Raw genomic sequence first — 11,614 nt, forward strand, 5'->3', positions numbered from 1 at the left:
AAAAATGGAAAGAATAAATACCACTGTTGCTCATGGAAAACTATGTGCTATCTAGTCGAAGAAGGAGGTCTTGGTTTAAAATGACATTTTGATATTTGTAAACGTTCACAACAAAGAAATGGTGGAGATTAAGAATCATTGACAACTTGTGGTGTAGATTTGTCAAGGCTAAATACTGTCCTAAAACCAACATGTTTTTCAAAGTGATTTGTTCTAAGAACTCTAATGTGTGGAGGTGTCTTCTTCACATTAGACCATTGGTGGAACAAGAGATTAAATGGGATATTAATGAACTTAAAGTTTATTTTTGGTGAGATAATTGGCCTAGTCATGGAAGTATCACTGTTAATAACTTCATTCTAGACCAACAATGGAATATTGACAAACTCAACATGATTCTTCTAGATAACATTGTTTGGAAAAGCTCTCAAATTTACATTGGTAACAGACTTAACAAGTATATATTCATATGGTCTCCAATTACTTTTGGGAATTTTACTTGCAACACTACTTGGAACATTCTAAGACAGAGAAAGACTAAAGATTTTCTATTTAAACAAATTTGGGGGACAAACAATCCTTTTAAAATTGCTTTCTTTATATGGAGAATTCTTAGAAGGAAATTATCCATGGATGATATTGTGAGAGGATATGCTATAAGGGTAGATACTTTATGCTCTTGTTGCAGAATTTCTAGGCCTGAGACCTTAAACCATTTGTTTATAACAAGTGATCTTGTTGTTAAGGTCTAGAATTACATGACCAGACTATTGGGAATTCTTTTCAATGCCAACTTCATACAAGGGCTTTTGATTGCTGGTGGCAAATGATTGCTAAGAATGATTAGGATGATCACTCCTTTCTTCATCCTATGGGAGATTTGGAAAAGCAGAAATGCTAAAAGATATGATCAAAAGAATAAATCTATATACATAATTACAAATCAAATTATGATTAATGTGCAGATAGCTATCTCAAAAAAGGTTTTGTAAGATGAAAACTACGTGGAACTGGACAAAAGTGTGCAGAATAACTGAAGGGTACAATCCTAGAATCAGCATCATAATAATTAAGTGGGCAAGACCAACTAGTGACAATTGGAAACTCAATATGGATGGAAGCTTCATGGAAAGACAGAAGTTAGCGGGGATTGTTAGAAAAGGAAATGATAATATGATCTTTGCTTTTGCAAAACCAATTCAATTCTTAACTAACAATCCGTGTGAATTAGAGGCTGTTTTACATGGAATTGATTGGTGTATACGCAAAGACAATGCACAAGTGACTTTAGAGATGGATAACTTGTTAGCGATTAATGTGATCCATGGGTTCACAAAACCTCCTTGAAAACTCAAGAAATTTTTTAAGAAGATCAAAAGTAAGATTCAGGGCAATCGAATTCATGTCAAACATTGCTTTCGAGAAGCAAATTCAGTTGCAGATGCCCTTACAAAATTTTCTACAACTAGAAAGAGGGAAGAAACTTACACTCGAGAAATTGATTTGCCAGAGTCTTGTAAAGGTCCTCTAAGATTGAATAAACTTCAACTAGTCTTCATTAGATTCAAAAAAGGAAAACATCCTAGACGGTTCTTTAATCCACCATGATCTCCTACTGGGAGGGTTATGTTCTTATAAGAACAGTACCTTCCCTCTCAGGAACAACCAATTGATAATTTTATCTTTTGTGTAGTTCTTTTTTTGGTGCCACTCTGGGAGGTTTTGGTTTTATGTCCCCTTCTCTTGTACTTATCCTAATGAAATGAGGTAGGGGTCAATGCCAAACGCCTTCCATTTTAAAAAAGAAGAAAAGAGTAACTAGATTAATTTTACGACCCTGAACGGGAGTCCACAACCTTAGTCTCTCAATATAACCTGTAACGCCCCTAATTATTTAAGCTAATTTTCGCATTAAAGTGGTTATTTCTTGATGATATGATCAACTACTACTGACTCAAATTTTGTTACGAGGAAAAAAAATGTTTTTATTTAGCTATATTTTTGGGTGATCAGACTTAGAGAGGCCATAAACCCTTTATAATTTAGAAATTTGGGAAAGCTTATAAAATGAAAGTTGTAGATAATTTAAATACCTTTCCAACCATAGGTTGTGGGCTTATAGGCGACATCGAAATAAAATGTTATGGATGTTTTAACTCAGAAGGGTCAAGCAGGGTGATAATTTTGGGCCCAACCCGAATCCAAGTCGGGTCAGGCCCATTTTCTTTGACTTTTAAAGGATAAGTTCAGCTTATCTCTTCCAGTTTTAGACCGTAAGTTTCTAGAATATCATAGATAAAGAGATAAAGAGAGATCTTCTAGGCTAAGAAGCCATTTTTGACCCAAATCCGAGTCTCGAATTCCGAAACTCGTGAAGAAAAAGGCGTTGCATGTTACGTTGTCTTCACTTTGAGCTAAAAATCAGCTATTAAGGAGTGTTTTGTCGTATTTTCTGCACATCTAAGGTAATATTGAGGTTCTTTTTCTTGTTAATTTGAGATTTAACGGTTTAAAGCGGAGGAAGTAAGCATTGTAAACTTGTTTGTTTGCTTTGTTGAGACTTATGGATTTGGGGCTGTTTTGGTTGGATTAAATGAGTGGAATTAGTTAATTTATGATGTAGAATGATTGTTGATAATGTTGTTGATGTTGTTGATAAGTTGTTATTGTCGAAATTGGGGGAATAAACTTTGGTTGCAGACCCGTTTTTGAAATGGTACTTCTGTTAGTGCGTTGATGATATCATTTTGTACAAAATGATTTTTGTGTTGATTTCTTTTGGATTGGAAACTTAAGACATATATCTAAATGTTTCGTGAAGGTACTAAAGTCTAGTTTTGCCGTTTTCAGTTTGCAAACTTAGATACAACCGGACAAGTATATCTGTCCAGATTCTTGATTTTCAAAATTCGTCATGTGTACCTGTTAGTGTTTTGATGATATCTTTTTGTACAAAATGTATTTTGTGTTTATCCTTTTGGGTTGCAAACTTAAGACATAGATCTAAAAGTTTCATGAAGGGAATAAAGTCCAGTTTTGCTGTTTTGAGTTTCTAAATTTGGATTCAACCTGTGGTACTTGACTTTCCTAATTTACTGTTTTAGTAACATAATTCAGGTCGAAACATTCTAGGCTTATTTGCAATAATAAATCTTGTTTTATGTCAATATTATGGATATTCTGGAATTTTAAATAAGTCATTTAATGGTATTTTCAAGGTTGTTTATATCGTGTGCAAGTTGAGGAACTTGAGACATTTGATGGCCTACGGTTTGAACTTTTGAAGTCGTGTTGGATTGTTGTATGCTAAAAGACTGAGGTTTGTGTATAAACTCTTGTTACCTACTAATATATTGAAAGCCTATCTTGGTATGGTTGCTATTGTCTTGAAATATGTCTTGTCATGTTGGTATCTTGGGAAATTTGCAAGACACTTGCTTAACTCGCCCACTTGTACGGATTGCTCGATCACTTGACATTCTTGTGGACCTTGTTCTTCTTGTAGCTGTGACTTTGTCACTATTGGCATGCCTCTTATTTCGGACCCTTTGCCATCTTGATTATGGATTTTTAGTTCGTCTTAAGTATGGAAGTTGTCCATTTTAAGTACGAATTAGGAAGCCATTTTTAATATGGTTCTTGATTCTCTTAATTATTAGGTCTTTACCCTTCTTGATACAGGGCTCCGGTCCTTCTTGATACTTGATCATGTTGGTGTGACGGCATGACGTACATATTGGGAGAAACTTGGTGCTAAATCTTGTAAATGTACTTCTATAAATTATTTACACTTAAGCTTTTACATTTAGAACTTGATACTCGTGATATAGTTGTTTTCCTTGTTTAAATTATTATTGTACATTGGTGCGGCTCATGACTTGAAAATATTATGGTGGAAACCCAAAGGCTTCAAACTTGTGCTTAGCGATAGTTGTTTCTATCGTAGGAAATGTCCGAGAAGAGGCTTGAGGTTGGCCATTGGAGATGAAGTTTTGGGAGCTTAAATGAATGTCTCGGAAGTTATTTTTTTAAAACTATTTTTAGAAGTCGCCTGTCCTAAATTGGAATTTTTATTTGATTTAATTGAGATGAAAAAAATTTTAGTTGGCGAACAACTTACACCTTTCACTATTTTTTTTAAATTATATAAATGGGCCTTACGGAAAGTTATTTGTTTTTGTGTCATGAATTTAATATACATTTTTTTGTAGTAGCATCCTCCCTGGAGGGTCGCTACAAGTGTTGGTATCATAGCCTAGGTTTGTGGTTCTAGGAATTTTGTTGTGATTTACTTACACACTTGTTTTTTGAAAGATTTGGGCTATATTATGTGATTACTATAGGGTAAATAGCATATTTAATGCATACAAGTTGCAAATGCATCATATTCATGTCCCTAATGCTATGTGATCTTCACTTTTAAAGGAGTTACGTTATGGCCTCTTGTTCTCGTAGACCTATGGAAGCAGCTCGTTAAGATACAGGTGACTCTTATTCCCAACCTCATACAGTAGAAGGGGTTGGCGAACAGTCCTCAGACCAATATATTCCTTATACTAGTGGGTCTGGTGTGGGAAGTCAACAAGGAGTAAGAGTTGGTTCGCATTCTCACATGAGCCCTGGTATTCAAGTTATGAATCCTCCTTTTCAACAGATGGCTGAATTCTTTCACCGTATGGCTGAAACGATCCATGACCCCCATGGGTTAAACTTTGAAAAAATGAGGAAAATGGGTGGAGTGGAATTTGAAGGCACTATTGATCCCACAGATGTTGAACAATGGCTTGAGTGTATAGAGCGGGTGTTTGAGCAGTTAGAGTGTTCTGATATTGCCAAATTCAGGTATGCCATCTCGTTATTGCAGAAAGATGCTTATGACTGGTGGGTAAGTGTGCCAAATGCAAAAGAAAAACCTCCAGTTCTTACCTGGGATGATTTTGTTAAAGAATTTCATATGAAGTATGTCCCACCTGCTTATTGTGATGCTAAGAAAAAAGAGTTTTTGAATCTAAGGCAACGAGACATGTCTATTGCTGAGTATTAACAAAAATTTCTTAGACTCTCTCATTATGCTGGAGGCATTATTACCTATGAAAAAGATAAATGCAGGAGGTTTGAAGATGGCCTAAACGATTCCATCAGAAAGAATGTGGCAATCCTGCAATATGAGAACTTTTGTAAATTAGTTTCTACAGCTTTCACTTGGGAAAGACTTGATAAGGAAGAAGCTAGTAGACATGAGAATAGATTCTGAAAGCCTAGGTCAGATTTTGGAGGTCCATCCAAGAAGGGAAGGTTTGATGATTCTGAGGCTAGTAGTGTCAATAGGTCAGATCAATAGAAGCAAAGCAGACTAAATTTTTCTACAGCTAGTACCCCGAGTTATAGCCAAGGTAAGACTCGTGTTCCCACTTGTGCAGAATGTGGAAAGAATACTATGGTGCTTGCAGGAGAGCTTCTAGTGCATGTTTTAATTGTGGTAGCTTTTATGATAAAGTGAGGGACTGTCCTAAGCCTAAAAATGTCCCTTCCTTGCATACTGAGGGCTCGGTTAATAAGTCTTCTAATAATCCTCCTCAAACCAATAGAGGTGCAAGGCCTAAAAACAACCAAGCAGCGGGGACAAGTGGAGCAACTCAAGTTAGCGGGTCCAGAGCTACTGCACGAGCTTATGCTATGAGGCAGAGAGACGATCAAGAGGGAAAGGACGTGGTTTTTGGTAAATTTGACTTATATGGCTTATCTGTGTTTACACTATTTGATCCTGGCTCTACACATTCCTATATTTGTTCATCACTTATTCTTCCTGAAAATGTGAAATCTGTGAGACTTAACTTTGACGTTCTAGTTGAAAGTCCTTTGGGTTACCAATTTGTTTGTAATCGAGTTTACCAAGCTTGTCCCTTCATGATTCAAAACCTGGTCTTTCCTACTGATTTGATTGAAATGCCTTTCCATGATTTTGATATTATTATCGGTATGGATTGGCTTTATAAATGTCATACAGTAGTGGATTGTAGGTCCAAGCATGTGACTTTTAAGGACCCTGCATTTTCACACATTATTGTACAAGGTGAAAGATCATTGTCATCTAATATTATTTCTGTGGCCTTAGCAAGAAAGATGATTCGTCAAGGTTGCAGTGCATATCTTGCTCACATAATTGATACACGTGTGGAGAGTCCTAGTCTTAAAGATATACCTACTGTGTGTGACTTTCTGGAAGTGTTTCCAGAAAATCTTCCTCGGTTACCACCAAAAAGAGAAGTTGAATTTCCGATCGAGCTCATTCCTGGATCTACTCCTATTTCTATCACTCCTTATAGAATGGTACCAGCAGAATTAAGGGAATTGAAAACTCAATTGCAAGAACTTCTTGAGAAAGGTTTTATTCGTCCAAGTGTTTCTCCTTGGGGAGCCCCTGTGCTATTTGTGAAGAAGAAAGATGGAACTCTTAGACTTTGCATTGACTATAGACAATTGAACAAAATAACAATCAAGAACATATATCCACTACCAAGGATTGATGATTTGTTTGACCAGCTAAAGGGTGCCAATTTATTCTCAAAGATTGATTTAAGGTCTGGGTATCACCAACTGCGTGTTAGAAAGGAAGATGTTCCTAAAACTGCTTTTAAAACTCGATACGGTCATTATGAATTCTTAGTAATGCCATTTGGATTGACTAATACTCCTGCAATATTCATGGATTTAATGAATCGAGTATTTAGGCCTTATCTTGATCAAGTTGTGGTGGTTTTTATAGATGATATTTTAATATATTCCAAGAGTAAAGAAGAGCATGATAAACATCTTCGGATTGTTTTGCAAACTTTGAAGGAGAAGGAACTTTATGCTAAACTTTCAAAGTGTGAATTTTGGCTTAATGAAGTGGCTTTTCTGGGACATGTTGTGTCAGCCGAAGGTGTGAAGGTGGATCCTACTAAAATTGAAGCAGTTGTTGAATGGAAAACTCCTAAAAGTTCTACTAAGGTAAGAAGTTTCTTGGGTTTAGCTGGATACTATAGAAGGTTTGTGAAAGGCTTCTCCATTATAGCCTCTCCTTTGACTAGACTTTTGAAGAAGGAAGTGAAGTTTACTTGGGATGACAAGTGCCAAGAGAGCTTTGAAATACTCAAATCCTTGTTGACACAAGCGCCTATACTTACTCTACCAATAGAGGAGAAAGAGTATGTGATATATAGTGACGCTTCTCATCGTGGTTTGGGATGTGTGTTGATGCAAGAAGGGAAAGTTATTTCATATGCCTCTCGGAAATTAAAACCACATGAATTGAATTATCCTACTCATGATCTAGAACTTGCTGCTATAGTGTTCGCCTTAAAGATATGGCGGCATTATTTGTATGGAGAAAAGTGTCATATATTCATTGATCACAAGAGCTTAAAATACTTGGGTACGCAGAAAGAGATGAACTTAAGACAACGCAGATGGCTTGAACTCATCAAAGATTATGACTGCACGATTGACTATCACCCAGGTAAAGTTAATATGGTTGCAGACGCCTTAAGTCGCAAATCCTTTGCAAGCTTGCATCTGAATCCTTTGCCTTTGCTTCTGGAGTTAAGAGCCATGAATGTCTATTTTACACTTGATTCGTATGGTTCAGTGGTTGCTAATTTGCGAGTCAAGCCAACATTGCGTGAATAGGTGAAAGAAGGGAAAAAGTTAGATGAGAAACTCATAAAATTGACCAAAGAAGTTCAGAAGGGGGAAAAGAAAGATTTTACATTAAAGGAGGATGTTGTCTTGTTATACAAAATAGGTTATGCATTCCTAATGATGACAAATTCAGGAGAGAAATCTTGAATGAAGCACATACTTCACCATATGCAATGGATCCTGGAGGTACCAAAATGTATCAAACCATCAAAGAACATTACTGGTGGAATAGTATGAAGAAGGACATTGCAGAATATATTTCTAAATGCTTAGCTTGTCAACAAATAAAGGCCGAGCATCAAGTCCCAATGGGGTTGCTACAACCCTTATCGATACCTGAGTGGAAATGGGAAAGGATAACCATGGACTTTGTTTCTCGGCTTCCACGCACTCAAAGAAATCATGATGCAATTTGGGTTATAGTGGATAGGCTAACCAAAAGTGCTCATTTCTTGGCCATCAAAATGGACTACTCACTCGAACATTTAGCAGAATTGTATGTTAATGAGATTGTGAGGCTACATAGAGTTCCTATTTCTATTGTATCTGACCGAGACCCAAGGTTTACATCTAGGTTCTGGACTAGATTGCAAGAAGCTTTGGGCACTAGGTTGAACTTTAGTACGTATTTCCACCCTCAGACAGACGGCCAATCCGAGAGGGTGATTCAAATCTTGGAAGATATGCTTCGAGCTTGCATTATGGAATTTGAAGGTAGTTGGGACAGACACCTAGCCTTGGTAGAATTTGCTTATAATAATAGCTACCAATCAAGTATTGGCATGCCTCCCTACGAAGCCTTATATGGGAGAAAGTGTAGAACTTCTCTTTGCTGGAGTGAAGTTGGTGAACGAAAACTGATTCGTCCTGATATTGTGCAACAAACTGAAGATAAGGTAAAAGTCATCAAGGATCGTCTAAAAATTGCTTCAGATAGACAAAAATCTTATGCTGACTTAAGAGGCGTGAAATTGAGTACCGAGTGGGAGATAAGGTATTTTTAAAGGTTTCTCCATGGAAGAAGATTATGAGATTTGGAAAAAAAGGAAAACTTAGTCCTCGATTTATTGGACCATACGAAGTACTTGAGAGAGTTGGTCCAGTTGCTTATAAACTAGCTCTTCCACCGGAGTTAAATAGAATCCACAATATCTTCTATGTTTCTATGCTTAGAAGATATCGCTCAGATCCATCTCATGTTCTTCCTGTCGAATCGATTGAGATAAGTCCTGATGTGACATATAAAGAGGAACCTATCCAAATCTTAGCCCATGAGACAAAAGAGCTTAGAAACAAGAAAGTTCCTTTAGTAAAAGTCCTTTGGAGAAATCATTCTGGCAATGAAGCAACTTGGGAGCGAGAGGAGGACATGCAAATTCAATATCCCCATTTGTTTCGGGACTAGCATAAGGTAAATTTTGAGACGAAATTTCTTAAGGAGGAGAGAGTTGTAACGCCCCTAATTATTTAAGCTAATTTTCGCATTAAAGTGGTTATTTCTTGATGATATGATCAACTTCTACTGACTCGAATTTTGTTACGGGAAAAAAAATGCTTTTGTTTAGCTACATTTTTGGGTGATCAGACTTAGGGAGGCCATAAACCCTTTATAATTTGGAAATTTGGGAAAGCTTATAAAATGAAAGTTGTAGATAATTTAAATACCTTTCCAACCATAGGTCGTGGCCTTATAGGCGACATCGTAATAAAAAGTTATGGATGTTTTAACTCAGAAGGGTCAAGTAGGGTGATAATTTTGGGCCCAACTCGAATCCAAGTCGGGTCAGACCCATTTTCTTTGACTTTTAAAGGATAAGTTCAGCTTATCTCTTCCATTTTTAGACCATAAGTTTCTAGAACATCATAGAGAAAGAGAGAAAGAGAGATCTTCTAGGCTAAGAAGCCATTTTTGACCCAAATCCGAGTCTCGAATTCCGAAACTCGTGAAGAAAAAGGCGTTGCACGTTACGTTGTCTTCACTTTGAGCTAAAAATCAGCTAGTAAGGAGTGTGTTGTCGTATTTTCTGCACACCTAAGGTAAGATTGAGGTTCTTTTTCTTGTTAATAAGCTTGTTTAGAGATTTAACGATTTAAAGCGGAGGAAGTAAGCGTTGTAAACTTGTTTGTTTGCTTTGTTGAGACTTATGGATTTGGGGCTGTTTTGGTTGGATTAAATGGGTGGAATTAGTTAATTTATGATGTAGAATGATTGTTGATAATGTTGTTGATGTTGTTGATAAGTTGTTATTGTCGAAATTGGGGGAATAAACTTTGGTTGCAGACCCGTTTTTGAAATGGTACTTCTGTTAGTGCGTTGATGATATCTTTTTGTACAAAATGATTTTTGTGTTGATTTTTTTTGGATTGGAAACTTAAGACATATATCTAAATGTTTCGTGAAGGTACTAAAGTCTAGTTTTGCCGTTTTCAGTTTGCAAACTTAGATACAACCGGACAAGTATATCTGTCCAGATTCTTGATTTTCAAAATTCGTCATGTGTACCTGTTAGTGTTTTGATGATATCTTTTTGTACAAAATGTATTTTGTGTTTATCCTTTTGGGTTGCAAACTTAAGACATAGATCTAAAAGTTTCATGAAGGGAATAAAGTCCAGTTTTGCTGTTTTGAGTTTCTAAATTTGGATTCAACCTGTGGTACTTGACTTTCCTAATTTACTGTTTTAGTAACATAATTCGGGTCGAAACATTCTAGGCTTATTTGCAATAATAAATCTTGTTTTATGTCAATATTATGGATATTCTGGAATTTTAAATAAGTCATTTAATGGTATTTTCAAGGTTGTTTATATCGTGTGCAAGTTGAGGAACTTGAGACATTTGATGGCCTACGGTTTGAACTTTTGAAGTCGTGTTGGATTGTTGTATGCTAAAAGACTGAGGTTTGTGTATAAACTCTTGTTACCTACTAATATATTGAAAGCCTATCTTGGTATGGTTGCTATTGTCTTGAAATATGTCTTGTCATGTTGGTATCTTGGGAAATTTGCAAGACACTTGCTTAACTCGCCCACTTGTACGGATTGCTCGATCACTTGACATTCTTGTGGACCTTGTCCTTCTTGTGGCTGTGACTTTGTCACTATTGGCATGCCTCTTATTTCAGACTCTTTTCCATCTTGATTATGGATTTTTAGTTCGTCTTAAGTATGGAAGTTGTCCATTTTAAGTACGAATTAGGAAGCCATTTTTAATATGGTTCTTGATTCTCTTGATTATTGGGTCTTTACCCTTCTTGATACAGGGCTCCGGTCCTTCTTGATACTTGATCATGTTGGTGTCACGGCATGACGTACATATTGGGCGAAACTTGATGCTAAATCTTGTAAATGTACTTCTATGAATTATTTACACTTAAGCTTTTACATTTAGAACTTGATACTCGTGATATAGTTGTTGCCTTGTTTTAATTATTATTGTACATTGGTGCGGCTCATGTCTTGAAAAGATTATGGTGGAAACCCAAAGGCTTCAAACTTGTAGTTTTGCACCACTAAGCTTTGTGCTTAGCGATAGTTGGTTCTATCGTAGGAAATGTCCGAGAAGAGGCTTGAGGTTGGCCATTGGAGATAAAGTTTTGGGAGCTTAAATGAAGACCACATTTGCATATAGGCATCTATATTTTGCAGTATTTTGGGATGTGTATATGATTTATGGGTTGCTTGTATATTTGTATTTATGTACGTATTTCTGAGGGTTGTAACTTAAGGATGGTTGCTTGTTTTGTAAATTTTGGGGTATGTACATTTCTAAGTTTTATGAAGCACTAAATTTTCCCTTTGGAGTTGGAGTATTTGAATGAAGCATAAATTATCGTAATACATGAATGTCTCGGAAGTTATTTTTTTTAAAACTATTTTTAGAAGTCGCCTGTCCGAAATTGGAATTTTTATTTGATTTAATTGAGATGAAA

Source organism: Solanum dulcamara, chromosome 4 (genome assembly GCF_947179165.1).
Source record: "Solanum dulcamara chromosome 4, daSolDulc1.2, whole genome shotgun sequence".
Taxonomy (NCBI): Eukaryota; Viridiplantae; Streptophyta; class Magnoliopsida; order Solanales; family Solanaceae; genus Solanum; species Solanum dulcamara.